This window comes from Acipenser ruthenus, chromosome 20 (genome assembly GCF_902713425.1).
Source record: "Acipenser ruthenus chromosome 20, fAciRut3.2 maternal haplotype, whole genome shotgun sequence".
Lineage (NCBI taxonomy): Eukaryota > Metazoa > Chordata > Actinopteri > Acipenseriformes > Acipenseridae > Acipenser > Acipenser ruthenus.
This window is the reverse complement of record NC_081208.1, coordinates 27994998-28021654: the sequence shown is the minus strand read 5'-3', so window position 1 is coordinate 28021654 and position 26657 is coordinate 27994998. Positions and strand designations below refer to the sequence as shown.

The following is a 26657-nucleotide window of genomic DNA, read 5'->3' as shown; positions in this document are numbered from 1 at the left end:
GTAAATCTAGGCCAAACCCTTTAAAAAAAAAAAACTTTATCTAGATATTCCAAACACAGATTTGGGATTTAGCACAATCAAATGAGTATGACCGCTAATACTGAGATTTGTCAAGATTTGTTTTAAAGGGAGCAGTGCACATTAAAAGACTTGGACATGGATCATCATTTTACAATGAAAGCTAAGTGTTTTTTGTAGATTGTTTTGTAGTGAGGGGACTGCATTTTGCAAATCACAGATCATGGCTGGCTTTTTAACATACACATGAAACAATATCAGAACGACCCACTTCCTTAAGAAAGCAAATAGGACAGGATTTTCCTTTTCGTGATTTAAAAAAGTTAGCTTCTTTGAAACTGATGTCAGTAGAACCCCAATCAACCAAATATCAGAAATAAATGCTGTTTTCTTCTGTTCTTGGAGCTCCTGCTGTAATGATTCTGCATAATGTTTTGAACAAAGTCTTGTGACAGGTGGTAAAATCAAGCTAGTAAGCACAGAGACAGGGTTCAATTTAGTTTGTGAATCCTTTAATTGTTGTGCAGCTAATTAAAAAAAAATATATATTCTTTACACTCAAGCATGTCTGGTATGCATACATACAAAAAAGGGCATTCAAGGGCTGAGAACTACGGAAAAACCACGTAGCTGCTACCATTCGTAGCAGCTTCTCAAAATTTGAATCTGTAAAAACTTTTTTTTTGCAAAACAAATACTCTGCTAATTAGAAGTGTGCGTTGTGTGAATTAACATTTTAAATAGGCTGCAGAAGTGTTAAGCAGTCTTTTTATACAAACGATTCTTCATTGGCTTTTGAGAATGCTTTCTTCAAGCAAAAATGCGTAAGAACCTGGATTTAGGATTGAAGAACCAATTAAGTGCTGTATTCTAATTGTTAAAATAATGCACAGTACATTTCAAGTATTTGTTGAATTACCATTCAATCTCAGTACTGTGCCTCATAAAAAATCTACTGATATCCACCCTATACTGATGGTTGTTATGCAATATATGCCAAAGAGCATGATAAAAAGAATGCTAACTTCCTGTTTAAGTAAGTAACTAATCTAATCAGGTCAATCAGGAAGGAAGAGATGACTAAATAGAGAGAGCATTCTTTAAATCTAATACATTCATTTAAAACAGTGCATGCAGCTGCAGAGTTACATAGCATTTGTTTTTTGCAACCATGTTGGTGAGAAGATCACAGTAAAGTTAAGTTGTGTCACCTGAAACATTCAACACTAAATATCTCCTTCACTGTTAAATCCAAATTGAGGTTAGGGAGTCCAATTGTCCAATCACTCTGGGGAATGGGTGGGACTGCTGTGATTTCATCTTTATTTAGGGTCCATCTTTATTTACTGTGCTACATCAGTAAAATAAAACAGCTTTCCTTGGAAACGCAAACAGTATATAGACTACTAAAGAATGTAAAACTATACTGTTTTTTATTTGTTTTCTTTACACGTGAATTCTTCTTGTCTCATTTACAGTAGCATCCCCAACCTCCATAAAACTGAATATGCTCCTCCCCTTTAAGTATTCTCTAGTTTCCTTTTTGATTCTATTGGGATTTTTGCTACAACAAGATTACAGTAGACCCCTTCTTAATAGCATAGCCCATTAGCCATTAACCAGATGATGCAATTAACAGGGGCCAATATGTCAATTTTCATAAAGAAAATGTGCTCACAATTGCATGCAGTTAGCATGAATACTGTATGCAATTGGCTGGTATAGAATTAAGTGTAATACACTGTAATCTTTGAAAGAAAATGACAAACATTAATCAAAAGACTAATGACTGGCAGTACAGGTTTGGTAGGCCTACTGCCAAAAAACAGTCTGTCCCACTGGTCATTTCTGTTACAGAAAGTATTGCTTCGTTTACTCTTTCTTTGTTTTAGTTAAGTGAATAAGCACTATGTATTTTTTTTTTTTTAAATGCTGCCATTTTATGAGTCATGCTATAAATAAATAATTTATATGTAGAAAATTCAAGAAGCTTAATTGTGCTTATAATGTTATAATATGGATGTCATATAATCATATAGCATTCAGGTAATGTGCAGTATTAGTAGTCCGTCACATATCCGACTGCGGTGGGACCAGAGTAAGGGCGGATATGTAAAAAGTCGGATGAATGAATCCTGTTTTAAATACCATTATACACAGCTGTAACAATTACTATATTCACACAATTATTGTTTTGAGATTCAGCTTTTATTAGGGAGCTCCCCTAAATCCCTTGTTTAGAAAGATACAGGGTATTAATGCTTGTGACAGAGTAGTCGTCTGCCATGTGGGAGGCAAGAGATCGAGATGGAGGTTGAAGTTGACAAGTTCCGCAGGCAAACAGGATTTATTTACATATCAACACAATGAACAGCTCACATGACACTACCAGCCAATGGTAACGCATGGAGCACATACAACACAGTGTACGAAAACTTTGGTGGGATCTCCAATCTCTGAACTAATCTTCTCTGTTCAATAATAAACTAACGTTGCTGAAGAGCTTGATCATGGCGGATAAACGGTTAGGGCAGATATGTGACGGGTGGATACACGACAGATTACTGCTATTGTGCTGAAAGAGAACTGATAAAGACATCGATTTTGCCAATCAGTTTCCAAGCAGAGCAGTGGAGGATCTATATACCATTGACATCGCAGACCATGGATTTTCTCAGTTCAAGTCTGAGGGATATGCAATACTAGTTACAGCCACTGAAGAGTAAAGGGAAGATATAAATAAAGACACATTTACAGATAGTGTGATTATTTATAGAGTTAAAAGGGTGTAAGTATTTATAATAGACCCCCCATGTGTTTATATTTTTGGACCACATTTGTATCTGTATCAGAAACTGCACAATGTTTACAAAACATATGCCTGCTGATGCTCAACCTGTCGTAAAATTAATCCTAGAAAAGATACAGGACACATTTTTTTTATTTTCCTGAAGATGTCACACAAGCTGCCTGGGACCCTACTTAAAAATCAACATGGTGACGAAAATAATGCACAACAATAGCTCTATCACAGCTAACTGCTCGTCGAAGCCACTCGACAGAATGCTGAAGTGGTACAGCACCAACTGGGGCAGGTTAGCCACACCCTGAAGGGTAGATTTATGACCCACAAACATTACCCAATAGGTACAGTGTTTTAATCTTCCTGCCCCAACCATCTCGGAGGACTGAACTTGTTTATAGATCATCCTCATGGTTTGGCACATCTTTTCTCCTGCATCTGATTAAGTTAACAATGTGCTGTTATTTGCATGCTGATTAAACAGACCCTTCTTTACAGCTGCTCCTAAAAGCTGGTCTAGCTCTCTGTAATATGATAGCACAGCAGTCAGTAAATGCAATCTTTGTCAAACCCAGGTGTGCTCTTGACTTCATTCTAATTCGTTCCAAGCAACAACAACAAAAAAATTCTCCCTGTAGCTTTATAAGGTTCTATTATAATCAAATCTGGAGCCAAATCGCTCTTTTTTTTTTTTTTTAATTATAGACTGAAACTGATGTGAATGTATTCAGAAAGCATCTTCAAAATAGGTCGGCATACAGTTTTCTATTCTTATCACATTTAAATGTCAATATGGTGCAAAGCTCTACAAATGAGTTCAGGCAGACTTCAACCCCCATTTAACATTTAAAACTATTCTGTAAGCCTAAAGTATGATTTAAATCATTTTATACATACAAAAAAGATGGCTTTAGGATGACTTATTTTAATGCAGAGATAATTTTATAACTAAAGAAAGAAAGATCATTTAGATATAATATCTATCTTCCTTTTGATAAGTGTGCCATTTAATTTTTCAAGGCAATTCATAAAGAAACCAACACCTAACCTGTTTTTGTTTTTTAGAGAGATAGGTAGCATACATATATAAATAGATACATACATACATAGCACACAAAGAGACATTGCTTTTACTTTTGGTAACTGGAGAGAGGAACAAGTCTTTTGAGTAATGATCAAATGAGTTACTGTTCAAAACTGAACACTATCATTATCTTGAGGTAACATTTGTGTGGCCTTTTTATGTAAATATAACAGTTGTATTTACTCTGAAAGTAAAAGTGATAAATGCATAGAAATTAAACATGTGTATATTGCACAAGTCAGAGTGCTGGAGTATGCTGAGCCCTATTCCATAATTTAATATAAACAGGAGATCGTCAGATTTTCAACTTCAGGAATACAGTGTTAATATTTAATAAATTAAAACAAGTAGCAGACTGTGTTATTAGTTTCACAAGTCTTGTTCATAAAGTGAAACTAAGCAGTTGTTTAAATATAGCATTTAGGGATAAAGCTACATTTTAGAGAAATTATTTCTAAGTTATCAAAGTCTAGCATAAACTGAAAGTTGGGGAGCTGGAGTGCAATTGAATCAATCTTATCTATGATTTCTCTACCAGTCAACAAAAACATTATAGGGCAGCAGTGTGGAGTAGTGGTTAGGGCTCTGGACTCTTGACCGGAGGGGTTATGGGTTCAATCCCTGGTGGGGGACACTGCTGCTGTACCCTTGAGCAAGAAATGGTAATTTGCTAAGAAATAAATAATAATCAGCACAATTTCATATTATTATTATTTGTTTATTTAGCAGACACCGTTATCCAAGGCAACTTACAGAGACTAGGGTGTGTGAACTATGCATCAGCTGCAGAGTCACTTACAACTACGTCTCACCCGAAAGACAGAGCACAAGGAGTTTAAGTGACTTGCTCAGGGTCACACAATGAGTCAGTGGCTGAGGTGGGATTTGAACCTGGGACCTCCAGGTTACAAGCCATTTTCTTTATCCACTAGACCACACAGCCTCATAAGGTTCAATCTCACAGTATCACTGTCATGGCAAATATACCATTATGAAAAATATTTTCACTGATCACTAAGAAAATTGCATAACCAAACAACTCTGGAGGGCATGTAAATTTAAATTTACAAAACAAAGTGTTAATTTAAATACAATCTGTTGCTCTATGAGGAATACACCTAGTTATATACCAGTACTTTTTTTTTTTTTAACACAAAAAGATACTCATTTGCAAACTTTATAAAAAGTATATATATATATATATATATATATATATATATATATATATATATATAATCTTCCAGCAATGGCCAGCACACATTTTTAGCTGCTCAGAACTAGTTATGCAGGTTTCCAGATGATCATGGTGGTTCAAGTTATGCTAAAATTGATGGAAAGGTAAATTCACTGTAACATTTTACAGTTAAATGGAATTTTATGGAAATTTATCTAACGTTGTCTATCCTCTGTTGGAACTGTAAAACACCTACTATTGATGGTGACCAGAACACCAGCACCACTCCATATTTACAGCAAAAACACCAAAAAAAAGAATTCACAGTGCTGCACTAATACATGATCGTGAGTCGTCAAAATGCCTTTTTTGACGAACAAGACCTGCCCTTGCAGTGTTGGCACAGAACAGGAACAGGTTGTGGTTGAAAACATGTTGGATGAAGGACAATGACATCCAGGCAGAGGATTAATACAACAAAGCAGATCTCAGATCACAGCTCACCTGAATAAAACGAAGGGCCACTGCTAGTCTATTAGCACTTTAAACAGCGTGGGGACAGTGCAAAAGTCTGTGTATCAAATGCAAGAGGTTAAACGGTTTCAGGGCACCTAAATAGGCTCTTACATAATACACTAAAACGGAAAACAGTTACATAGAGAAAATCAGAGTTCGCTGCAGTCGTGTCTGGTCTGTAGCTCTGCCTCATAGGCTGACGGTGGTACGTCATGGAATGTTGCCCTGCTTTCATAGATCCAATATTCAGATATGAAACTGAAAAAAAATGATGTCAACACAACTGAGGGTTTTTCCTTAACAATATCGTATGGGTGATATACAGTATACAGTACTAGTGATATAAATCTACTGCTTCTCTCAACAACACAACTTAGCAAACCATGTACAGTACTAAAATGTCAATCAAAAGAGCCAGCCAACAGGAACCCTCCTGAATTGAACAGTTAGAAGCACAGCACTTGCAGTGTCTGTAATGAAATTGCCATTAAAAAAGCAGTGGGCATCAATCTCATAAGTAGTTATCGTATATAAAGAAAACAACTCAATCTACAACATTCTATAAATGCCTAACCCAAAAGATGTACATGACAGATATTTAGCTCATTTAGATGTTGAAACTAATTTCTGTTACCTCATGTATAATACAGATCGTCCAGTAGAGATTATATTCTACAAGCCATTGCCTGGTGACTTAAAATATTTATCAAATAAAAATACCATCCCTGGGTATATCTACCAATTATTGTGGTTAACTAGTGACAGGTATGGAGTGGTCTGGTACATTTATATCCGTTTTCAGTCTTAACTTTCCCACTGTGTGCAGCGTAGCTGCCTGGGGCTAAATACATGAAGCGGATGCATGTTCATTACTTAATTTTTAAAACACTTTCATTCTTGAAATAGTTAAGATTGAAAACACTGTTGGGGAGCCTTGATAAATTACAGTCAAAGCAGCTGTCTAAAAATCTGTTTAACAGAACTCAAATACAGTGTTGGATGCCACCTAAACACAATAGATACTGCCATATTTCTATAAAAAAAAAAAAACATACTCTAAAGTTGCTAAGACTAGCCTGGGTTAAATGTTTTTTTTTTTTAAGGGTGCATTTTAAAGAGGTTGAATCTCACTAGGATCAGAGAAAAATTGCAATTAGGACAAACATCTACAATTAGGACAAACATTTCTAAAATATCATTATTTTCAATGAATATGTCACTTCATGTGAATAATCACAAGGCAGCCACTGTAAAGAATACAAACCCTGTGTGAGCTGAGGTTAAAGAATGCCGATACTTAAGGTGAAAGTTTCCACTGGAATAAAAAGGGAACAAAGACACTCTACTGAGCAAGCGGGGCTGCTGGTTATTCCTAGGGTCAAGAAAAGCAACACGGGAGGTAGGGCTTTTTCTTGTAGAGCTCCTAAATTATGGAATGATCTGCCTTCGTTTGTCAGGGAAGCTGGGAAAGTTACAGTTTTCAAGTCAAGACTAAAAACACACTTTTATAAAATGGCTTTCTTATCTTAGTGGGTTTTAATGTAACTTTAAAATTGCTGCTTTTGTATTATGTGTATACTGTTATTTAAATGGTCCTTCTGTGGCAGTTTTTATGTGTGACATGCTATACAAATGTATTGTGGTTTGTTCTTTTTTCTGCTATGTACTGTACAGTGCTTTGTGATACTTTTGTATAAAAAGCGCTATATAAATGCAATAAAAAAAGAAGAAAAAAAAGAAGAAGAAGAAGAAGAAGAAGAAGAAGAAGAAGAAGAAGAAGAACTGCAATAAAAAAACATATCCTAAGCATGCTTATCTTTAGAGAGATCTTTAGGGGTCTATTGTGTTTTTCTTTTAAAAAGCAGGGCTTTAATGGATTTAAAACCAAAAAAAACTTTAACAAAGATATTAATTCAATTAAAATAACTTTGCAAGGCAGTCAATACAGCTTTGATGCTGCATATTGATGCAGATATTTCCATTGCTTGATGAGGTGGTAAAACCTCTGCTCAAGTCTGCAGCTGATGTTCTCAACTGCATCTGTTATTTTTTTTGTTGTTTTTTTTTTTTTTTTAAGAGCGACAAGTGCGTTTAGCCCTCAGGACGCTTCCCACGTTTGGCATGTTTATACTCATGTGTCACAGACCAGCCTGTTTTCCTAGAAACAGCAACAAAAATACAGCTGAACTTCTGTTATGATTTTGTATCCTGGATTAATTTATAATGCAGTGCACACCGGTTCATGTGCGACATAACTACAGATTGTAACCATATTTATGAACGTATCCCTCTCTTTAAAAACGCACTGTGTAGTGTAATACTAAAAGCTAAACAACCATTTTGACAAAACTCGTGAAATGGTTGACTTCAGTACAAGTATATTGATGAATATTTACACAAATCTGTTACGTCGATAAGGTTTTGAAACTTGAATCAAAATAAAAAAAATGATTTAGTCATGCCATCACTTTCAATCAAAATAAAGGTAGTATTTTATTTATTGATTATTTAACCCTCTTAGTCTTTCCTCAGTCTTTGTATATATATATAGAATTTTCTTCAAAAAATATGTCTCAAAACATAACCATGACTTAAGCAAGCACATGTCTCTACAATTACATTGATGATACTGAGAAGGACTTGGCAAAATGATATCACAAAGTTTCTTTAAATAGTACTGCACTACAACAAGGGAAATGTGTTTTTAACTCTGTGTAGCCCTGCATTGCATACTCCAAGTTAATAATAGTTAGTAGATATACATTAAGCACAGAAACAAGTTCTACAGTGTGCGGTTAACATCTTGTTTTAAAAATGTTAACCAGGTGGTTGTTAATACGTTGTATAAAATAGTATTAATACTTGTCTCTAACTACACAGCAATAATACCTGAATTACATGTATGGCTGCATAGTTACAATGTAACATTTTTTAATAAGAAAAAGAAACAATGTTAGAAGTTGCTTGGCTCTTTTGCAATTGCTTTATTAAAACGGTTGTGCATTTACAGTGTAATTACTGTGTAACTATACATGCAATTACAGTGTAAATACAGTGTAATTATAGTGTAGTGAGAGACACTTAATGTAGGGTTACCAAACCTTTATAAACACACTATTAAAAATGTATGTTGATGGTTATTCAAGTATGAGCATCACACTTGTTAATGCACATTAATCATGCTTTGTTAAAGATACATAATTGATGAAATCATGTTTATTTACACTATTTTACAAATAATAGTAATACTACTACTACGAGTAGGACTACTACTATGACTAATAATAATAATAATAATAATAATAATAATAATAATAATAATAATAATAATAATATATCAATCATTGATATTCTAAAAATATTTAAAACCTTCCCTAACTAAACACTGAAAAATAAATTCTATTAGTAACTGACTCATTTTGAGAAAATGGCTTCAGTGTTTTTTAATCTGCCTGGCATAAACTGTATTGTACTGCAAAGCACCCCTTGTTCGAAATAGTGGTAGACGCTAATTTAAATGAGTGTGTTCAAAAGAATCCACTGTTCCCCGGGGACTGCCCTCCCCTGCTTTGTGTGTTAGAGTGCGCACAGGTAGATGACTTGGTCACTTGGAGCCTCTGATGTCAACTGCACTGCTGTGCAGGAGGCAACCTGCTAATGGTGTCATCAAACCCATCGTGGATTCGCCCTGTCTGGCCAGTTTACAAACCGTGAGGATGAGACTGGCTGTGAAAAAAAATAAAAACCTGGGTAGGATGTGCCAAGCATTACTATATGGCTTCATAAAATTACAGTACTGGCAATAGCTTTTTAAAATACAAAGGGAATGGAAAAAGAAAAATAATATATATGGTACAGAGACAAAGGTAGATGTATATCGCTACTCTACTGGGCCCCGGTACTGCAGAGAAATACATTTTATGTTCAGTTAAACACTGATTTCATCATCTCAGTAAAACACATAACTTAAAATGAAATCAAATATTAAAAATGACAGCCTATATAAGTGCTGTGAGTAACTTCAGGTCACGGAGGGAGGGAGACGCAGGCAAGTTGTCAGGCACTATCTGTCAGAGTGAATTAGAAACAATCAACGAAGACTGAAAGGGAAGGTGATTGTTATTAAGCAGCAGGGCTGTGAGCAAGCTACCCAGATGTGGTCATGCATATAAAGAACAGGAAACAGCAGTTTAATTCCGGAAGCTCTGGCAAGCAGGGCAGTACAAAGGATAAAAGTCCTTTGCCGCTAATAAGATAGAAGTTACTTAGATAACAGCGGGGTTAGGAGCTAGAATAAAGCACATTTATTCCACTACCACTCTCTACTAATATCACAGAAGTATAATAGAAAAAGAAAAAAAAGCACTGCAAAAGTATAGATAGATTAGTAGCCCTTAACATCTAAAGGAACAAAATGCTGTGGCCTACGTATATCAATTATTCACACTATCATAGGAAAATGATTTGCCTCCCTCACTGTGACACACCTTCTGCATGCATCCTGCATATTCCTTTAATGACATCCAGAAGAATATTCTGACTTACAGAAGACATACTTCTGATAAACTGTTTTATTTAATCTGAGAGCTGTAAACACATAGATTGCTTAAAACATACTACTTAGTTTAAAAGGGGAAGCTTAAAAACAATGCATTTAACATATTTCAGTTTCTAATTCAATTAATTCAAAATTTCAAAATGTAATATTTCAAAGGGCTGTTCCCTTAAAATCCCATGGTGACAATATGAGGTTAACAGTTGATTTTAGAATCCCTAGCTATAACTGAGCTGTCATTTATAATTTATGGCGCCATGATAGGGATGTAAAGCAACTGGACAGTCAACATGGAGTGCACAGAAGGTATATTAAGAAAATAACAGATGAAACAGACACTAAGGAATTATATTTAAGCATACAATTGAACATGAATATGTATATATTTTAAATAATGAATTTTCTGTAAAGCAACTGCTATCAAAACAAATGGAATAGGTGCTTCCGTCCAGGAAATCTATGATTTCAGTGAGATTAGATACAGTGTGGGATATGAAGACGTTCTGTAGAGCATTTGTAATTAATCACACTGAGCACTGGGATTACTGCTTTCACTGTCATGGACTGGGATTTTAAAATGTTATGCTTTCAATAACGTTATTTTTTAACATTATAGTAAACATTTGCATGGTTTAATAAGCACATTATTTCTTTTGTGTCCTGTGCTAATTGATATTCAACCTATAATAAGCTTTATTTCGTTGCTTTTCACTGTACCTTTAAAAGGGTACATCTATGAAACAGAAAAGCTGATACTTAAACGTTCTCTAAAACTGTTTACATTTTTATATTTTTTTGTGCTGTGAATACATTTAGTCAGTCCTGGACATGAAAATGTCAAATACCTAAAATACATCTAGGTTAAATAGCATATCAATTTTTAATGCCAGCTCTACTTATGCTGCTGGTCTCATATCTACACTGTCTGTCTGGAGCTGTTGCAATACAGAAAGTTCTGTTTGAAAATCAAGATTCGCAGAATGAGAGATGCTACAGTACAGTAGTTATATGTTATTGTCAATAAAATATTTAAATATCTGATACTTTTTATATACTTCGCTGACTTCGTTTTTAAGTCATGCTCCACACACAATATGCATATGTCTTTTAATAATGTCATTTATGTGACACTGGATGTCATATTATACCATGTGTAAACTTTTTGTAACACAAACAGATTAGTCTGGCCGGTATTCTCATGTGTACGGCTATCTTAAGATTTTATTTTTTCCTTTCACAAAGGAAAGCAACATAAGGCAGCGAAGCTTAACAATGTATTAAGATTACAAATAAACTTACTTAAGTACTTCATGTTTTTTATTTTTGTATTTTCAGCAAATTCAGCAATTAAACTGCATAGCCCTATACAGCACTGTTACTAACACTTATTGCTTTTAATCTAATGAAGTATAATGTTTGTCACCACTTTCAAGCTGCTTGCCAAGCAATTCAGTAAATAAAGAATAAACCAGATGCAAACTCTAGCTGTGCTGTGGTATTGTATGTGCATTTAAAATAATATGTTTGCAAGTCCCTGTACAACAATGAATTCGGATACCAGGTCATATTGAAAGTGTGCCAGCTCCTATAACAAAAAAAAAAAAATGGAACTAATAAATGTGATGTATATAATAGTAATTGTGATGTATATAATAGTAATGTGTCACAAAATGAATCTAGTCTGTGGTTAAACCTTTTCCCATTTCCCTTCAGTATTCAATATGAAGGGCTGTCATGTTAGGTGCAAATTGTACTAATATAGAGAATCTTACCTTAACACACTAACTGCATACTTGTGTTAGGACTGTCAGTCTGGTTAGAAAATACCCAGTCAGAGGCTACAGCTGAGCTTGGTTGGCACTGATGGATGGCCAAAGGGGCGTCCCACTTCTCTATCACAAAACAAAGATAAGAGAGAGAGAGAGAGAGAGAGAGAGAGAGAGAGAGAGAGAGAGAGAGAGAGAGAGAGAGAGAGAGAGATATGATGTAAAGTGAAATGTAACAAATTCACCAAATCACAGCAATATGCAGAGGTCAAGGAAATTCAACTGAAAAGGTGAAAGATGAAATCAAATCCGGCGTGCGAGAATGAAAATCTATCTCAAAGCAAGGCCACCGGTGACGTGTTGTAGACAAGAAGCTAAATACTGCAGAGCACTGGGATCTTTCATTTTCATCAGATCAATAAAAGCTTATATTTATCAGGATTCCAAGCAGCTGCCACTTCTGACAACCTCCACTTTATTTTCTCACTCCTTGTGCTAAATCAGGCCATAGACTATAAAAGAGGCAACCTTCAATGCTATTTACACCTCAGGACACAATTCCATTAAGAGGTCCCTTTTTGTTGTTGTTAAAGAAACATGGCCTGTTATTATTAAATTGGCAGAAGCTACTCCTCAGTACTCTCTTTGTTCCCCTCTGCATGGACCTGCCCCTGTGCCATACACCACCAGCAAGGCGTTTCATTGTGTTCTGATACTATTAACTAAAACATGCACACGGGTACAACAATTACCCTTAAAAACTATATATATATATATAAGATTATCTCACTGCTAAAATAGTTACTACTCTAACCATTGGTACAACAATATTTGCTATCAGGCATTCTAAATAGATTATCACCAGTCCATCTGTGTCATTATTGATTTATAAGGCTTTAAGCTGCTTTACAATGGAAGCTTTCTCACACTCAAATATAGCACTTGCCTGCTACTAACTCTCCTCAAAGCCATTTGAAAGAGGGGGCAAACACGATGGACTTTTTCTACACTCCCTTCTAGCATATATGCAAAATGTGTTGTGTTTTTAATAGAGTAAGAAAAAAAAGGAGGGGGGGTCATTAACATATGAATGCTATATGCAAATTCTTGTGGAAGAGCAGATGTTGGTGCATTTAATTGACCTATATGTGAATTGCATCCAAACCTTTAACTATATTAATACACACTACTACACAGTAACTAGATCCAAAAAAAAGAGAAAAGTGGACTCTCTGAAAGCATGTACTTGTCATGAATCTTACAAGGATTCTGAGATGCTAAAACAAGGTTGCTGTCACCAGTATTTCGCTGTCATCTGCATTCTGCTCCTTACAGATGACATCATCACGGGATTGTGTAAATCGATCACTTAATAGCATTTGGAAAATGCTGCAGTCTGAAGCAGGTTATAAAGAATGCCCCAGTTTTATTCTTTCTTTCTTCTTTTTTTGTTTGTTTCCTGGCAGAAATGTCATACGTCTTAAGCTGAAATGTTTGCATGAGTGCACCATGAGAAACACAGATGCCATTTTATTCTGCGTGCCTTTATTTCCCTCTTCTTCTCGGAATGTCATTAAATTGTATTAAATAGCCTTTTGTCCAGAGGGCACAGACCACCCGATATATGATAATGTATTAATGCCCCAGTGTTCCAGCCACTGAGCTGAAACATTTTAAGGCTGAGCAGCGTAAGTATGAAGCACCATTGTGTATACAGCCTGCTAACAACTGTGACACATACTAATAGAAACATACCTAATAAATTACTGCTTTCAGGTCTGGCAAGCTGACATTTCTCTGCAAGGGACTATTTTATATTTGCTGCACAGAACCAAATTGCATCATATGGAGCCACTGCGAATTAGCATAAAAATTAACACTTAAATTTCAGCTTATTTTCAACCCCTCTTCTCCTGCCACAACAATCAATTCCTCTTATAAATCTGATTAGATTTTATGATGCTTATTATTCAGAGCATGTCTCAACACAGCATTCACAGGCTTGAAGACTATTTGTTTAAATAGAATTAAGAAGCAGATAAATCTATAGGTGTTTCACTCCAGTCCCATCCTTCATCTGTTTCTCACCCACACTGTAACACCAACAATTGATTACAAACACTAATTAACATACAAGAAAGAAACTTGCAGTATTTTACATTTAGATGATTTATTATTTACATATTTATTCAGCTTGTGTTTGTTTGTCATTTTCTCATCTGCCAGATTCAGGCTCAAATCCAGACTACACCAAAGTGTACAAAAATAAATACATTCTGCTTTGAAAAATCCTACCAAACAGTATTTGTTCTCCGATGTGTCCATGGCATGAAATAGAGACAAAGAAAATGTGTTGGTGGTAATCTGGCCTTTTCCAAGCTTTGTCATTAAGAAACGGCTCTCTATGTGTTTTTTAGTGACTGTTGGTGCAGTTTGTCATCCAACAACCTCGATGCATTTTCAGTAACATCAAATACCATTCTTACTAACACTTCAACAAGTATTGAAATAGTACTGTGAGGAGCTCCCGAGTGGCGCACACAGGGGGCGGCACACAATTGGCTGAGTGCCACCCAGGTGGGGAGGGCTTAGGTCGGCCAGGCTGTCCTCGGCTCACCTCGCACCAGCGACCCCTGTAGACTGGCTGGGTGCCTGCAGGCTTGCCTGTAAGTTGCCCAGAGCTGTGTGGTCCTCTGACGCTGTAGCTCTGAGGTGGCTGCATGACGGGCCTGCAGACTGAAAAGAAGCGGACAACTGACGGCACACGTTTCGGAGGATGCGTGTGCCCGTCTTTGTCTCTTCCGAGACAGCGCAGGGGTGGCAGTGGTGAGCCAGGTTGAAATAAAAATAATTGGGCTTTCCAAATTGGGGGAAAAAATTAGAAAAAATAATAGGCGATTCCAAATTTTAAAAAATAAATAAAAATAGTAATTTTTGCTAAAACCATTTAAATAAAATACAGTACACCCTCGCTATAACGAAACCTGTTGGGGTCCAAGTCTTTTGTTCGTTATATCGACGGCGCACGCTTTTTATTAAACAAAAGAGCTGACTTCACTGCGGAGGTGACATCCCGTGCATACAGACCGGGATGTTGACAGTGTGTGTTTATATTATCTTTTTTATATATTTTTTTATTTGGGGTCCAAGGGCCAGGTTCGTTATGGCTGAAGGTTTGGTATAATGAAGGCTGTTATAGCGAGGGTGTACTGTAGGTTGGTTTACTGTAACCCTTGCGACCTAACTACATTAACTACATTATAACTACATTAGTGTGACAAGTCTCCTTGTCTTCTTTACCTAGGTCCCTCGGATAACTAGGAACCACATTTACTCATTACAGTTACACATAATCAAATGCAATTACAAAATAAATAAAGCTTGGGGTACATTTGTATTTGAATGTGTACATAAACCCACACAAACATTCTACAGTATCTATAATACTTGTTTAGTTATAGGGGAAAATATCTCAAAACAGAGTAACTTTTGTTGTTTAAGTTAAAACTGCTTCTAGGGTTCACTTCATGCAGTAAAAAAATATTAAATTATTATTATTATTATTATTTTTATTATTATTATTATTATTAGTTGTTTATTTATTTATTTAGAAGAAAAATAATGATGCCACACATTATTAAATGTAGATAAACATTTTGCATCACACAACACTGCCCTAAAGTTTATTTACTAACTATATTATTCGACTACTTTACCTCTTACCTGAGCCCGGGTTTCAAGACTCAAATACTGTTGTGTTTGGTTGTTCTGTGTTTGTTATTGTTCATGACGTGTATGTGGGGGTGTCGTGCTGTGTGGATTGTTTGTGTTACCGTAGGGGAGTGTGCGTGCTTGCTTTATGACAGTGAGATGCCATGCTTGAAATGTATAAGACACACAATAAAGCACCCTGCTAGTTTACTGTAACAAGTTGTTGGAGTCGGTTTCTACACCATAACAAATGCATAAAGTACATGGCTGGTAACAATTAATTAAAGTTAGGGAGTGGGTTTAATTAACTTAATGAGGATAAGTGTGGAATGTAAGATTAATTCATATTAGTACAAAATCATGTGTTAGTTTGCATGTAATTAATTTGAATTACCAACACTTAGTAAGTGTGAGCCATGCAAGTGCTAGCGATTTTGTAAAAGCTGGAGCTGTAAATGTTGATCTTGTGATCTCATGGTCCTGCACCTTGAATAGTGATAAAGAAATAAGTGGAAGAAAAACCCTGAAGAAATAAGAGGATAACAACGGCCCCTGCCACGCTACTGCACAGAATAATTTAAACCAGCTAACCCCTATTCTTATGTTAACAAGGCAAATAGAAGGGGCCACCCAGCAGTTTAAAGTCAAGTCCATGGTTTAGTAAAATAAGCATTTTGTACCTGTAACATATAATTTTTACAGTTCCACATAGCAACTTATACCATACCTATATATGCATGTCTCTTTTAAGCATATTACCTTTCACAAAAATAAAGAATAATAAACCAAGCACTTAACAACAATGTTTTCTCTATATAACGTAATACAATAGCGCAGAGGAATTTGAAAGCCTTTAAACACAGAGTAAACACTGGGTTCTTTGTTGGATATACAGTATTTAATTTATTTTTCTCTTCCACCCCTTTAAAAAACAATACATCCACATCTGATGAGCCCCCCCAACACACCCACCGTGATATTTTATAGGTTAAATCCTGCTGTATAGAAAGTCATATCTTATAAGTGAAGTTTATTTTTATGAGTGTGCATAATTAACACAGCATGTACTGTCTTTCAGCAACCCAGCCAAGGTCTTTATTTAAACAACTTTTATTGTGAAATGTTTGCATTCTCAGCATTCGGAGCCCACACACAGATTATTATTTCAAACTTCGTTAGAACAGTTTGAGAAGTTTATGCTTAAAGCAGTTATTGTTTTTTGATTACTTCAGTTTTTGGATGAATCACATTCTGTTAAAAACATGTTTACAGAATTAGGTTCTGAACTTGATAGCCTACGCTGGATATTAACTTGAAGTCAGCTCTTCTCTCTTTCCACTGCTGAGTTTCTCCACAAAAGCATTTTATAGAACTTGAAAACGGAGGTGAGGTTTTAAGGTTAGGTTTTACAAAATATGTTTGTCTTCCAACTTAGAAGCTTTAAGTAGCAGCAGATGCCTATAAATGTGAACTCTTTATAAATGATGTGAGCTTTTAACTGCCCCATTAAATGCAGCATCATTAGAAGACCAACTGACATTCTTTACACTCATGTGTGCAGGTCTCCTTAAGATTAGGGGATGTAAATAAAACAAAGACAAACCCTATAGATTATAGAATATGGTGCAAAAGAAATATAATGGTGTCATGAGCCATGAACCTCTTAGTGTTGGATTCAAAAACACTGTCGTGACTATGGAAGCTGTGGTTCATTTGACCTGTGACATATGATATATAACTTTGCTTACTGCAATGTCTGTAAAGAAATATTGTATATTATTTGGCTATAGATATATAATCTATTCATGGATACGAGTTCCTTTTACCATATTATATATTTAGAAAACTTCAAGATTATTTTTGTAATTACAATATTAACCCACTGGGTGACACTGAATGCTATGCAAAAATCACATGAAATGTATTTCAGTGGAAGACATCACTTGATATTTGATAAGTATGAAGCATATGTATCACTTCTGAAAAAGTAAATTAAAATAATTTCAAATTTTTCTTTTCATCTTTTTGGTTGGTAGCTAGTCTAGTGATATCCAAAAGCTATACTTTTTTTTTAACCTAAAAGGATTTTGTAAGAGTGAAAAAACATTGCAATCCAAATAAAACGCAGTATCTCAGTGCAGTATGGGTTGTTTAAAACATTCCTGAGCAAATGTTTTGGCTTTTCAGTTCCTGTAATTCACCAGACCAAGTGCACATGTACCACTTCAAAGTAGTACTCTTAGGCTCTGACATGCTTTCCCCAACAGCCACAGTGTTTTCCTGACACATGCTGCAATTATTCTTAAGCAAGGTACCAAAGCAGTCATCTCAAATACAGATCCTAATTAGCTGAATTTGGGGAATAAAGATAGATGTGCAATAAAGATATGCTGGCCATCAAATATCTGCCAAAAAAATGTACTCATAGATAATAACAAAATATGGGCGGCTACAATCCAACTACAGACATATGCTTTCTTTTACAGTGTTTTTTTTTTCTAATCCAAGGTAGAAATGGCTCTTGCAGAAAGTGCAGTTTACTATACACGAATACGTTAACGCGCAAGGAGGCTGAAAGATGTTATTCATGCTCTGCTGACTATTTTGAAACATATATTGTTAACAGTGATATGTGTAGCAGTGCTTTACAGATGGGAGCTCTAAAGCTGTGGCTGTCATCTTTTGATTAAGAAAAGGAAATGATTTCACTTTAAAGATATCCCTTCTTGTGTTGTTTTGTTTTAACCACGCTTGTACTTTCCATGGAAATAGACATATGTATTGAGCCACAGAAGATACTTTGCCCTTAGTAACTCTGCTGTAATATCAACAAACCCCATCCAATTATCTAAATATCATAACTGTAAAATACCTTAAACATTATCTCTACTGTAAACAACTTACTTGCGAGGTTGAAAGTGTAAACAAAAGGATGCATCAGAATTTTTTTAAAGATGTTTTTAAAAGAAAGAAAAAAACTGCTGGTTCAAAACTAAACAAAAAACATAAAGCTGCCATCTGTTTTACAATGCTTCCATTGCAGGACTGCCGCTGTGTGCCAGTTAACTGAACCATGGCTTGCTAAAGAGATTGCAGGGGTCACAGTGAATTAGTGATAAATGGACAACTGATCAAAAATGAAGCGAATCAAACACTAGCAAAACTAGCAGCACATTCATTTTATTAATTTTTTATTATTATTATTTTTTTATATTTCCCACTTTTTGGCAGTTTTGGACATTGTCAGTTACTTATCCAAGCAGGGTAGATGAGCATCAAACCGGGATCCCGCGGTTGTTAAGTGAGCATATTACCTATCTGAGTAAAACAGCAACTCATTCTACGAGGCATTCAGGTTTATTATCATGGAGATTTGTCACATACATACCACACCCTGGTTTCACTACGATAGCAGACAGACGTCATCAGGCAACCCTACACAGCTGTTACAGAATTTCCAAGGTAGCCTCTTTGTTACAGCAGTTTGCAATTGAAAAAAATACAACGAGGAATCATGCAATTTTTCTAAACATGGGCATTTACATCATCAGTATTTTCCTGGATATTCCTCTAGTTGTTCTTGGTGTTATATCTTTAATGTAGCAGTTCTATCTCATATATAACGCAATGACATTTCAAGGGGACTATGGAGGGGAATCACACAAACAAAAGATCAGAACTACGAATAGAGTTGCAGCTTAGATAACACCTATTATTTCCAAAAGTTAAAACAGAACTCTCTACGTGCCAAGCCAATGAAAAACAAACACCTCTGAACGTATATAAGAATATGGAGATGCATATAAAGCGTGTTTAGATAAACTGAAAAGATATGCTTGAATTCCCTTAAAACAATGTCATTGTACCTCGCTCTGGAGTTACAGAATTCCTCTAACTGAATATGAAATCAGCTCTCACACATGACCGTGCACTGCAGTTGGTATTGATTGTACCTGGCTCCAGAAGACTCTCACTTGTGTCAATCAAACCTTCTCAATTTTTAATCACTTTAACATCCCCCCCCCCCCCCCAAAGTCCCCACAAGTTCAAGCATTTAGAATGAAATCTTAAGAAAAACTAAATCTTCTCAACATCTTTATACAGCTGTCCCCCTTGACCTTGGGCAACAGTATTCATTACATCATTATATTACCTCTTCATTAAGTTTTCATCATTTCTAGTGGTGTTATCAATTCCTTGACTGTAAATATAGCCCTAGTATGATATCATTTGAGTCAGAATCCACTGGATCATAACCCACCTTCCCCCCCCCCCCCCCCTCCTGGGGCTCAAGGAGCTGCAGATAAGGGTTTCAATTTGATCAAGCAGTTTAAGGGTATCATTGCTCTTTCCACCTTGTCACTCCATTTCTCTGTGCTCTGTTTCTACAGGTTATTAGGTACATCAACTTTCATCCTAGTATCAGTTTTGTCACATTTCCCCATACGATTGTTGAAATAAACGTCCCATTACAATCACGTTGCTGTTTCTCTCACTGTCTTTCCACAGTCAGTTGAAGGGGTGCTTTTTTTTATCAGTTTGCAAGAATTTTAATCTCCCAAACCCAATATTTTTAAAAAGCTTTAATTCAAGATAAATGCAAAAAATTGTATAAACGCAGTGCACTGATTGTTACCTTTATCTTTATATCACATTCAAGACCCACATCTGATTGCTTTATTAGGTTTTATTTGTTGATCTGTACAATTCTCTGGAAGAGGAATGTCAGTCACTTGAAAACATAAAAGCCCGAATGCTGTACCTCAAGCCTTCCTCTTAGTCAATCAGAATGTTTTTTGTTTCATCATCTCATAATTCACTACAAACCTCTAAGAACGGGTAAATGTAGCATTCTTCATTTTTTGCTGCATTCATTAATTCAGACAGCTTTTTCCTTCAGAACACAGGTCTTCTGAGTATACCAGATCCACCTCTAAGTCTTCTCTGTGTTAGGTCTGCTTTGAAAAGCTTTTCTTTCTGTTTACATTGACTTAGGTTTAGTTTGATCACAGTAATCTTGCCTGTTGTTTTGGAGTATTCTATGTTTAAGTCTGCAGATGCTGTTCTACAACATATCTTCCACAATGATAAAGAGAACAAATGCAAAGAGAATCAAGAATTGAGAAACCTCCTGAGGAATGTTCAGGAACTAATAATATGCCTTAAAACATGCTTGGAAAATGCATTACGTACAAATTGGAAATGAAAAAAAAAGCAAAATGTAATTTAAAAAGTAGAGACAAAAGCATTGATTTATCTTACAAATAAGATTTTTTTTCTGCAGGACCATTATAATTTAATCATCAAAAAAAAGTTATTTTAAAGGGGTCCAGACTTCAAACTGAGTGTATGTTTTGTATTATCTGTGCTCTTGTTCGCGTGAGATCTCAGTGTAATATCACAGTCTTCATAAATAATTCGGAATGGTCTGGCTAGTGCAGAGGGATAATTCGCTAAGCTTTCATCTCTGGGGACCTGGCTTTGAATCCAGCTTGGGTTTGATTGGAACAGCTTCAGAAGATAGCAGTGCACAACACAAAATCACCACCTGATTAGGAAAAATGGGCAGTCTGAAAAAGAGGGACTGGAAAAGTGTTCTCTCCTCTCCCAAGAGGTTTCCTCACGGTCAGTCTTGAGACTTGCTCGTCAGGTAATGTGAGGCTCACACATTGCCACTGCTTGTGCTATCCTTGCCCTTCCTTGATAAAAAGCATGTATCAATCTTCTAGCAATTTTCAAGAGCACCATTTCAGTAGTTCAACCCCACAAATGGATTCTGGTGGCCATCGAAGATGATTCTGACAAGGAGGATGTTAGCATGTTCTCCACGCTTCGTATACATATTCTATGATCCTACATGATCCTGATATACCTTTGATTGAGAGTGGTGTCTTCTGTTCTCCATTACCAATGCATTCGAATTAATAAAAATGTTGCTTTATAAAACTGGATTTGATACCACTGAATTCAAGGCAAAGAAGACAGGCTGATATAATTTGTGAAGACTTATATTTTCCAAGCAGCTGCATTGCTGAGGAGAGGTGTGCTGATATATTGTAATCACTTTTTAGCCTGGCTGATTATCGAATCAAATGGTCTGCAGAATAATTTATTGTTTTTCCATAATAATGCTCAGTGGAACTGAAGAACCCTTTAATTGGATGGCTTTAGAGATATCTATGCTTAACACCCCATCACAGTTAAACCAAATAATAAAGGTTTGTTTTATTTTATTTTATTTTTCAAGTACTACACTGACAAAATTATTCTTGATGCTAATCTTGTATTGTTGATTTCTACAGCTACTGTATTTTTTTTTTATTTTCTTTCATGGAACTAAAAAAGGTGCTGTCATTGAATGTAGGTTTTTAAAAGTCCAGTAATTTATTTTCATTATCCTGATAAAAATAAAATATGTACAGTATGGTCATCAGTCTAGGGAAGACATTTAAAAAATGTATAGTGCTGTTATATTTAGTTTTTGTAGTCAGAAATTGAGGCTATACCAGTACTGTACTTGTGATTTAAGATCATCTTTATACACAAAGGCAGTTGTGTTTCCCACATTGATATGAAGTCTTCCTAATCCCTCTGATACTAAGAATTCCATGAGCTTAATATTGCTTTCTCAAACCTTAACAGAGCTGCCATTGAAAGATAAGTAAAGAATTGTGTTCATATAAACAGCTCAAACTAAAATATAAACGCTTATCAATAAAGATACTGTATGCAGAAATAACATGATATTGTGGCTAAATTCTATTTCCTTCATGGTGTTATTGTTTACCATTGATACTAATGCGATATTGCGTCACCTGGTGGTGGTGTGTCTCATATGCACCCCTCTATGACTCACACAGGTTTCTACCTAATTTAACACTAACAGTGTGGTATTATGTATGCAACTGGTATTGGTTTGAGAAAGGGAGCTCTTCTTTCCAGTGACTTTTCAACAGCCCTGCTGCTTTCACTTTTTTCTTCTGGAAGTGATCGGAGGGACATGACTCTGAAGATTATGTCTTTCTGTCTTTAGAAGCTCCCAGTCATCCTGCGACATAATCCATTAGAATATTAGAAATTTCTGACGTGTCTAGATTGAATCTGTTTAATGACACAGCACAACGACTGACTGAATACTAAGCTCACTCAAAAACAGTTGTCTACTTTGGAGCTTGGAATTACTGTCATTTAAAACAAATAAAAATTAAGAAAGCATTATAGCATGTACAAGTTGCTTTTTCTAAATTAGACATTCAGGTATGTCTGAGATCTTTCTTAAGCAGCAATAAAGGGGAAACACCTCTCAGGCAAAAAGAGATGTCTATACAAAATTATCTAATGACAAGAGACACCAAGAATGGCTTAAAGACCAGTTGCAACCATTAATCGGTAACTGTAAACCCACTTATACCCACTTATTAATGGGGCGGGCCAGAGGTCTTGGTTAAATGGAGAAAGCAGCAGTACAAGCGCATTCACCATGGCATCTTGAGCTTAGATGTTTCACCAAAGAGTTTGGATGCTAAGCTATTGTACTTGACTCACTGAATGTGATTCTGCCATCTTCATTACAGACAATCACTGCTTGTACCGACTAGACCCATATCCCGGATTAGACTGTTTCGTTCAATGTCTCTTATTTTACCATCTTGACTTGTTTATCAAACTTCTAACACTATGTACTCTGAAAGAAGGTAATACAGCCAACATGTTGACTGCTAACCTACTGTTGCTTTGTGATTTTCAGTTTCATTCTTCATTCAATGTGATGCTTCATTCTTCCCATTACATCTACTGCAACTAATAACTTGTGATTGTACGTTAGGATTGTCATAATGGCATTCAAATGGTAGAAAGGGTTAAAAAGGATGGACTTTAGATTAAAGTGTTCTCTAACAAAATGACAGGACAACAGATGCATGAGGATCAGTTCATTAATAGGGCATGTTACTCTGCTTTTTTCAATATGGCATCCACCTGTTATTTCATAAGAAAAAAAAAGTCTGTAAAGAATTAGCTAAAAGTTTTAGTAATCTGCATGAGGGTTTCTGTGATGTGTCATTTTCATTTATTTTGTTCCAGTCCTTTTTTTTAATTTAAAACAGCTTCTTCCCGATTGGAATTTTCTTTTTTAATCAGACAGATCCAATTATTGTTTTGTTAAAACTGAAAACTTTGTATGCATCCATTTCACTATTTACCATTTCTGCTGCAGATTCCACATGCCTATGGTATATCACCACTCCTTGTCAACTTTCAGAGTTGGGCACGTTACTGAAAAAAAGTAACTTATTCATTTCTTCAGGAAAAAATAATATAATGTCCTTACTTATTACTCAATAAAAAAGTACCACGTTATTTTACTTGTTATATTTCTTTCTCTTGTCTTGTCCTGTGAAACAGTCATTGTGGCTGTTGTTTACTGTTTAATGGGATGTGTGGTAATTCATTTAATAACTGTGTCAAACAGGTTTTTAAAATGTTTGTATTATAAATACATTTAACATATGGCATATAAACATAATGTACTGTACATTTCCTGATTTTCAAAAATTCTGCAGTATGAATAGAAAATCACACAAATGTTAGAATTCAATGAAACCATGAATAGCAAATCAACAATAACAAAACGAAAACAAAAAACGTCTATAGAAAAACTAACTATATGGTGATAAAGCAGTTAACGTAAAAATAATGGGGTGATGTAATAAATTTGGCCACCACTGTACGCAACAAACAAATAAATAGATAAATAAAAGTGGTACGTAGAGTCAAGTATGAGACTCCTCTCAATCTTGTCCTATTAAACTTCAAAATATGCGGTGGTAGAGAAGTTTCCTGTATGATGTTTTTGAAGTGTAGCATCAAAACTGGCAGGGAGGGATACCATTGTTTTGTTTCTAGTGCCTAGCCTTATTCAAATACAAGGCGCAAAAGATTTGATTGCACCATGGCTTATTATTGCCGTGAGACATCCCAGAAGAGAGATCGCGTCATCGGTGATGAGGCGCCGACATTAGAGCAGTCTGGCGCGTCGGGGTTAACAAAGAAAAGACCACTAATGTAAGCGTACAACCGAGAAAAGGTAACGAGACGAACTTGTTTATTTTTTGTGGAAAGTAACTGTAATATTATTACACCCATTAAAAACCGAACTCGTTATATTACCTCGTTATTGACAAAATAAATATTATTACTGTAATGCGTTAATTAAGTAGCGAGTTACCCCAACCCTGCAAACTTTTCATACATTTACATTATAGTTTAGAAAAGGCAATACGATTGGTAATTGCATTAAATCAAGAGCTGAATGCATAAGTAATCAGTGGTTCAGGGCAACCTCTAATTATGACCATTAATTTAAAAATCGTCCTTCTTTTGTCAAGAGTTTTTATCATTGAACTCTGTGTTAAAAACCTGCCAGTACGGTGGTGCTAACTATAGATCTCCTGATCAAGATTAGTTAAAATGGTTAGAAGGGAACAGATGTCAAAATGCGTGGCCTGCCAGAATGGCAATAAAATAAAAGAACAAAACTACAGTTGACACTAATGCAGAACCAGCTGTATACTTATTGTTTTTTAAAAAGGTTTAGAAATAGGCTAAAACCACTGATTATATCAAATACTACAAGATAGTTGGTAAGGTATATTTTCCAAAGGACACTGTAACAGGATCTCTTGTAAATGCAAAAGCTTGTGAACTTGTCAAACTCTAAAATATGTCTTCAAAGATGAGGTATTTTCGAATTCAATCAGAACATTTTTTTCGGTATATAAATTTGTCGTCCAGCATTTTTGCTCCCCTTTAAGCCCCAATGTGTTTTTTTTTCTTTTTTTTTTAGATGTCCTGTCATGTGCTCGTTTCTTTTGTAGTGCTATTTTAATTACGTTCATGTAATTTAATTTATAACCCTCGCAGAAAGACAAGTGACTCAGATGCTTTGACTATATATACTATATATACACTGGCTCACACACACACACACACACACACACACACACACACACTACCGAAACTAGTGGTAACGTGAATGCACAGGACCAGATGAAACAAAAGTCTGCCAGCCTGAACTGACTGGGTCGGTACAATATATTGAACTTACATTAATGAAGAGATATTATTTAAATTTTTGAGAGTACTCAAGTAATAAATTAGTGCTCAAGTAATTATAATTATTTTGTGTACTTGAGTATGCTAACTCACCCCTAATATATATATATATATATATATATATATATATATATATATATATATATATATATACTGAGAAAGAGACAAAGACAAATCCTCCCAGGGTGAGTCATATAAAAAGATGGGACCATCTAGAAATGCAGTAGGACCCTATTGAAAACAAAATGTAACTCAGATGGTCTATGCTGTGACCCTTATAAAACCCTTGGACAGCTCTCACTTGTGCAAAGGTGCAAAACTCTCTGGTTGAATGTACTGTATTGTAAAAGTAGGCAGCCTAATTTCTATCCCAAATAACATTCCCAAAAACCGTACTCTATACAATCAACATTAAGCGTTCTTTTGGATTAAAAAAGATAACGGAAAAGGATCCTTGGTAAATTGTGTTTCCCCCCCTTCACTGTTTTGAAGGCAGCTCATTGGTTTCGTTTGCCATGGAGGTCTACAATGTCCTTTTTGCAGTTCAAGTCTGGGGTACAGATGTCCCTACCTGCTGGCCACCCACTGTCTTGTCTCTTTTAAACACACAGTGTCCTAAATAATGTACTGTTAAATATAGCACTGCTTATTGAGAAATTGATAATTGACACAAGATATACATGAAACATGGCATTTTTTCCATACTGCAGCTCTCTGCATTGGTCAGGTTTCCTACCTCCAAATTGTCAATTTAGCTCTAGGAAGCAAATATTTACACCTATAACTGTCTTTTTACTGTACTTGACCTACCAACAGGTTCAGAGTCCTACATTGTTATACAACGTTAACTAAACAGAAAGACGACACAAAAATGGGCCAGACTGACTGTGCTTTCAGCAAGTTACTAGTTATTTTTT

General features: G+C 35.6%; 1 protein-coding gene across 7 annotated transcripts in view; it reads right to left on the bottom strand.

The window, feature by feature from the left end:
- Positions 1-26657, bottom strand: part of LOC117425893 (zinc finger protein 536-like) — a 149599-nt gene that overhangs the window by 85918 nt on the left and 37024 nt on the right. For 4 of the 7 annotated variants that reach the window (XM_058993792.1, XM_058993788.1, XM_058993786.1 and 1 more), the window contains one exon: positions 11923-12040. The exons of 1 other annotated variant lie outside the window; for it this stretch is intronic. The gene's annotated coding sequence lies outside the window, so the exon portion shown is untranslated. Of the gene's footprint in view, positions 1-11922; positions 12043-26657 lie in introns of all 7 variants that reach the window. 2 more of the 7 variants (XM_058993787.1, XM_058993789.1) reach the window with 2 other exon arrangements.